Genomic DNA, 7,255 nt, shown 5'->3' with positions numbered 1-7,255 from the left:
AAATTGGTTGGTTGGGGTTGGGTTTTTCCTCCTTTGCCTTTTGTCAGTGAGGTGGGCTCTGCGGTCTTCTTCAAAGGAGGTTGCTGCCCGCCAAACTGTGAGGCGCCAAGATGCACGGTTTGAGGCGTTATCAGCCCACTGGCGGTGGTCAATGTGGCAGGCACCAAGAGATTTCTTTAGGCAGTCCTTGTACCTTTACTTTGGTGCACCTCTGTCACGGTGGCCAGTGAAGAGCTCGCCATATAACACGATCTTGGGAGGCGATGGTCCTCCATTCTGGAGACGTGACCTATCCAGCGCTGCTGGATCTTCAGCAGCGTGGACTCGATGCTGTCGACCTCTGCCATCTCGAGTACTTCGACGTTAGGGATGAAAGCGCTCCAATGGATGTTGAGGATGGAGCGGAGACAACGCTGGTGGAAGCGTTCTAAGAGCCGTAGGTGGTTCCGGTAGAGGACCCATGATTCGGAGCCGAACAGGAGTGTGGGTATGACAACGGCTCTGTATACGCTTATCTTTGTGAGGTTTTTCAGTTGGTTGTTTTTCCAGACTCTTTTGTGTAGTCTTCCAAAGGCGCTACAGGCTCTGTTTGCACTATCAAGAAGCATATTCATATTCCACTGCATATGGGAAAAAATCCATGAATGCCTATACAAAAAATTAAGCTAATTTCCAATGGAGAAATCAAAACAGATTTGCAACAAAAAAACTGGACACAGTCAAAGAAAGCAAAGGAAGATGAAGCTCAAAGCATGCTTAATGAAGTACATAAAATTATGATTCAATAGTTAGTATTCAAACAGGTTTGACATGTGATAATACTTAAAACAATACAGGTACACAATCCTTTATTTGGACATCTGAAATCCAGCAAGTGGGGAGAGAGGTGGCACCGCAAGTCAGGCGGCCGAGAAGGTTGGGGGGGGGGCAGACGGCAGGACAATTCAGGTGGGCTTAAATCTGGCTTTCCGAAATCCAGAAAAACCCAAAATTCAGAACACACTGTCCCCCAAGGGTTCCAGATAAAGGATCGTGTACCTGTAACCACTGCAGCTAGGAAATTACAAAAATAAAACAAAAAAGCTAAAATTTAAAAAGTGTGGTTTTATTATTGGGCAGTCAATATACAAAATCTTACATTTTGTTTATATTATTAAGAGTGAAGATTGTCCAATATGGGTCTCTTTCAAATCTAATTCTTTTACAAAATTTTCTATTTCTCTTCTTGGATCCTCACTTCTTTTACCTTTAAATAATCCAGTGGTTAAACATACTTTGAAGATCTGGATACAATTTCGAAAATATTTTGGTTTAATGAGATTTTCTTTCGAGACTTTATTTTTTCTAATTTTTTTTTAAACCTCCCAGGATTGATGCAACTTTTAAAGAACAGTATAGATTGGGGATAAAATGTTTTAAAGATATATTTGTCGAGAGGAGTTTCACTTTTGCGCAACTTTCAGTTAAAGATGGACTACCAAATTCTAATTTTTCATTATCTATATTTACATACATTTCCTAAGAGGACTGATCAGAATTTAACTGATGTAATTTTTAATTTACAAAATTTCTACGCAGGCTCCAATAGCTCAGGGATCACGTTTCTTCGCTGGGGCCTCATTTCTGAGGGTCGCTGGACATAGTAGCGACTCAGTCTTCCTTACAGTAGACAAAGTTAAAGAATTTCATGCATGTTATATTCTACATAACAATGGCGTGAAGCAAGGCTGAGTTCTCGCACCAACCCTCTTTTCAATCTTCTTCAGCATGATGCTGAAACAAGCCATGAAAGACCTCAACAATGAAGACGCTGTTTACATCTGGTACCACACGGATGGCAGTCTCTTCAATCTGAGGCGCCTGCAAGCTCACACCAAGACACAAGAGCAACTTGTCCGTGAACTACTTTTTGCAGACGATGCCGCTTTAGTTGCCCATTCAGAGCCAGCTCTTCAACGCTTGACGTCCTGTTTTGCGGAAACTGCCAAAATGTTTGGCCTGGAAGTCAGCCTGAAGAAAACGGAGGTCCTCCATCAGCAAGCTCCCCACCATGACTACCAGCCCCCCCACATCTCCATCGGGCACACAAAACTCAAAACGGTAAACCAGTTTACCTATCTCGGCTGCACCATTTCATCGGATGCAAGGATCGACGAGACAGACAACAGACTCACCAAGGCAAATAGCGCCTTTGGAAGACTACACAAAAGAGTCTGGAAAAACAACCAACTGAAAAACCTCACAAAGATTAGCGTATACAGAGCCGTTGTCATACCCACACTCCTGTTCGGCTCCGAATCATGGGTCCTCTACCGGCATCACCTACGGCTCCTAGAACGCTTCCACCAGCGTTGTCTCCGCTCTATCCTCAACATTCATTGGAGCGACTTCATCCCTAACATCCAAGTACTCGAGATGGCAGAGGCCGACAGCATCAAATCCACGCTACTGAAGATCCAACTGCGCTGGGCAGGTCACGTCCAGAATGGAGGACCATCGCCTTCCCAAGATCGTGTTATATGGCGAGCTCTCCACTGGCCACCGTGACAGAGGTGCACCAAAGAAGAGGTACAAGGACTGCCTAAAGAAATCTCTTGGTGCCTGCCACATTGACCACCGCCAGAGGGCTGATATCGCCTCAAACCATGCATCTTGGCGCCTCAGTTCGGCGGGCAGCAACCTCCTTTGAAGACCGCAGAGCCCACCTCACTGACAGAAGACAAAGGAGGAAAAACCTAACACCCAACCCCAACCAACCAATTTTCCCCTGCAACCGTGTCTGCCTGTCCCGCATCGGACTTGTCAGCCACAAACGAGCCTGCAGCTGACTTGGACATTACCCCTCCATAAATCTTCGTCCGCGAAGCCAAGTCAAAGAGAAGAGACAATAATGGAACTCTTACCTTTTCTAACAGTTCAATATCTAACATTAATGATTTGCTGGGAACAAGAGAGGCTCCCTCAGATAAAATAAAGCCTGGGAAGAGGACCTACAGCTTTTAATTTCTGAAGAAACTTGGAATGTAATTTTCACATTGGTTTTATATGCCTGCTACTCTCTCCTACAACTTAAAGTAGGCCACAGAGCTCACATGTCAATCTACCTCCTCATTGTGATAAATGCAACAATGGAGATGCTTAATTAATTCATATGTTTTGGACAGGTCAGTCTTTAGAAATATTGAAATGAAGTATTTCAAACTTTCTCTGCACTTTTCAAAGTTGATTTTAAACCTTATTCCTTAACTGCTTTATTTAGTATTGTTGGAGAGAATGACAGAACTTAAACACCATCTGATCTGCATATATTACCTTTTATTTCTCTTATGGCTAGGTGGGCAGTGTTGCTCAGACTGTGCGACATTGCTCTGCCTATTCATGCTCAATGGCTCCATGACAGCATATCATGTTTAAATTTCAAGATTAGATGCTCAATTTCTAATTTGAATTCAAAATTTCAAACATTGTGGGAAACTTTTTTGAAAGGTAAAAGATTACTGATAAAAATTGTCTTTTTTTGGCCAAATAGCTTCTTTCTTGGTAGTGGGTTTAGATTTTAAAAAAATATTAATATAATTTAATTGAAAATGTGGGGCACCTTGGATGAAATATAATTCAAGTGTAATGTATCTTTTGTATTTAACATATCCTTATGCACTATTTCTTTGATGTGAAATTTCAATGTCAATAAAAATATTGAAAAGATTTAAATGGCATTTATGTTAAAAATGCTGAAGAAGCTTACAATCTCAAAAGGATTGTTTGTTAAATTTAAGAACCTTTAGAACCATTAAGCAATAAAAAAAAGAAGCTGTTAGTGCATTATTTTCTTGTACGTGATACAGAGCTGCTAGCCAAAATAAAGTGAATCAGCTAGCTGGAATTCTGCCTGTAACCACAGTTACAATTTAATATTGCAAACGTGTTCCCCTCGCTCCAGCAACATTATGCTGGGCAAGTGATCTAGTTTGCCAATGGGAACCTGCTTTGTACTTTTAGAATACAAAAGTAGATTTGTAATAAAAATTAAACAAGAGGGCAATTAAATAATTTTATATTTGCCCAAATACAAAATGCTATTGTTGAAGCCAATATTTTAAGGAGATATCATAACAAATTTTATATTTACAGCAGAACAGTTAAATATGACAATCACACTTCAGATATCCAAACAAGACCTCGAATCACTAAATTTGCTAATGCTACTCATTCCACAATAAATGACCCTTTCTGTCACTTTAATTAGATGTAAATATGCCTGATTTTGAAAATATGACCATGACAACAACAACTTGGTTTTGTTTATCCAGACCATAAAAGGTTGAAGAATATAAATAAGGCATTAGCAGCACTTCATAAAATACTCATTATAGCTTGGCAATTCAAAATAGTTGCTTTATCCCTAACTTTTGCTTTCAGGCAGCCAATCCTCAACCATAAAAATGCCTCTCTGTAACTTCAATTCAGTGAATCATGTGGCAATTTGAGGGGCTTTCAGAAATCTGAAAGAATCTGGTTGTCTTTCATCCATTTTGTAATCACCTGCTCAAAAGAAAAATAAGGCAGCACAGCCAGCCAGAGACCTGGGCTCAAATCTGGCACTGTAAGGAGTTTCTACATTCTCCCAGTTCTGTGGTGGGGTTCTTCCAGGTACTCTGACTTTAAAAGTTGGGGTTGTTGGTCAATTGGTTATATTTGGCTGGCACAGACCCATGGGCCAAAAGGGCTGTTACCATGCTGCAAGTCTAAAAATTCTGCTAATTTCCCTGTCATATACAAAGCTCTCGACACATGGTTTTCATGTTTTACAATAGCAGGAGCTACTCAAAAACATACTTAAATCAACATCTGTAAAGTATTCCAAAATTGAGTAAAATATAAGGAAATGTATATTCAACATAAAAGTAATGCACTCAAGTATGAGTACTCCGGCAAAATTTTGCATGTTTAAATATGCAATTACTTTTAAATTGAGAACAGTTTGGGTTTCGACCAGTGAGACAACTGCAAAAGCAACTTTAGAAGTTGTACTGTTTCATTTATGTCAAATGAAAGCTCACCAGTTTCAAAATAACTTCAGGAATAACAATAATGTGAAACTATAAAAGAGAATGGTTCTAACAAAGTTTAAAAAAAAAATGTGGTACACAAATCTGACATTGCAATAGGAAAAGCAAAGTCTGATTGGGCATTGACTTCAGGAGAGTGGAAAAATCATTACTCACAAAAGCAGGTCCCACAACTACTATAGGAGGCAGATACATAAGCAACGTTTTGGACCAGAGACTTCAGGCAAGGTATGAGCAAAATGCGTGACAATATCAAACTGCACCATGTTCTTTTTTCTTTGGCTTGGCTTCGCGGACGAAGATTTATGGAGGGGGTAAAAAATCCACGTCAGCTGCAGGCTCGTTTGTGGCTGACAAGTCCGATGCGGGACAGGCAGACACGATTGCAGCGGTTGCAAGGGAAAATTGGTTGGTTGGGGTTGGGTGTTGGGTTTTTCCTCCTTTGCCTTTTGTCAGTGAGGTGGGCTCTGCGGTCTTCTTCAAAGGAGGTTGCTGCCCGCCAAACTGTGAGGCGCCAAGATGCACGGTTTGAGGCGTTATCAGCCCACTGGCGGTGGTCAATGTGGCAGGCACCAAGAGATTTCTTTAGGCAGTCCTTGTACCTTTTCTTTGGTGCACCTCTGTCACGGTGGCCAGTGAAGAGCTCGCCATATAACACGATCTTGGGAAGGCGATGGTCCTCCATTCTAGAGACGTGACCCATCCAGCGCAGCTGGATCTTCAGCAGCGTGGACTCGATGCTGTCGACCTCTGCCATCTCGAGTACTTCGACGTTAGGGGTGTAAGCGCTCCAATGGATGTTGAGGATGGAGCGGAGACAACGCTGGTGGAAGCGTTCTAGGAGCCGTAGGTGGTGCCGGTAGAGGATCCATGATTCGGAGCCGAACAGGAGTGTGGGTATGACAACGGCTCTGTATACGCTTATCTTTGTGAGGTTTTTCAGTTGTTACATTAATACTAAATCTTGTTAAAACTTTAAAATTCAAAATGGGAGCTCGAAATACGACATTAAATTTGAGCCATTAAATGTCTAACTAAAACAGCTAACTGTAAAGTGTATGTAGTAGACAGGTTTGTTATTTTTCTTAAAGCCAATGATAATGAAAACTGATTCTCTGCCGTTACATTCTCAGTGCCCCAGGGGTCCTAGTCGCACGTGTTTGATACAAGTTCCTCATACAACGGAGTGGGTCATCACGGCGAATTTTCTTTAAAAAATCTTGACAGGTTGATAAGACTCCAACAAAATGAGCATTTTAATCAAAGTGAATAATTTGGAGAAGGCAACCGCATTGTTCGAAACCGTGCATGTCATTTTGACTATGGAAAAGATGTTTTAGTTTAAAAAGAAACAACGTCCGTAATAAGCAAAACAGTTTACTCATCGTCGTGTTTAGGTCTGTCCCTGCACGATTAACAAGAGACTAGCGGGTGAAAGGAGGGTGGGGAGGGAAGCGTGAGCTTTGAAGGGAGGGAAGAGGGGCTGCGGCGGAACGCGTGAGGGGAGAACGTACCTGTACTGAGGAGCACCACCGTGGGCAAATCCAAAGTACTTACTGGTCGCCATTCTGGCATCTTCGCCCAGCCGGCCAGGCTCTGAGCCCCACAAGCGCCCAAGACTGAGAGAGAGAGAGAGAGAGGAGGGGAGCATCATTGGAACACACACATCACAGCGCGAAAACAATTCTTTATTCAGCACTTCCAGTCTGATCAACCCACGAAATTTCTCTACATTTTAGAATTGTTAACTTTACTTACCATTCGTCAAATTGTGTCCAATGTTCTGCTGCATGGCACCACGTGCTCAGACTCGGGTCCCAGTCCCATCCCTCATCCAAAGGGCAGAATTTACGTTATAAATCAGTGCGCTTTTCCTAGAAAGAAAACGAATATCGAACTCCACAGGTTTATACGACTCCAAAAGTGAGCGCATTTTAATTTAAAAAATACCTACCGCATTCATCGAAACCGCGCGCCACGTCGCCATTTTATCACCAAAGGAAAGGAGATAAAGAAATGACACGCGCTCGTTGCTCGACCCGGTCCCGACGTTGAAGCGGGAGGTCCTCCCCCTGCCCTCAAATGAGGCAAGGAGGGAAGCGTGAGCTCTGAATGGAGGCAGCAAGAGAGGCCGCGGCGGAACGCGCGAGGGGAGAACGTACCTGTACTGCGCAGCACCACCGTGG

The 7,255-nt window shown here is 42.5% G+C and overlaps 1 non-coding gene across 1 annotated transcript; it reads right to left on the bottom strand.

The window, feature by feature from the left end:
• Positions 1-3,828: 3,828 nt before the first annotated feature.
• On the bottom strand, positions 3,829-3,974 carry LOC138759726 (small nucleolar RNA SNORA66). Its single transcript, XR_011355053.1, has one exon. It is a non-coding gene; the product is annotated as a small nucleolar RNA SNORA66 (small nucleolar RNA).
• Between the last annotated feature and the right edge of the window lie 3,281 nt (positions 3,975-7,255).

This window comes from Narcine bancroftii, chromosome 3 (genome assembly GCF_036971445.1).
Source record: "Narcine bancroftii isolate sNarBan1 chromosome 3, sNarBan1.hap1, whole genome shotgun sequence".
NCBI lineage: Eukaryota > Metazoa > Chordata > Chondrichthyes > Torpediniformes > Narcinidae > Narcine > Narcine bancroftii.
The sequence above is the reverse complement of the archived record's forward strand: the minus strand, read 5'-3'. Positions and strand labels throughout refer to the sequence as shown.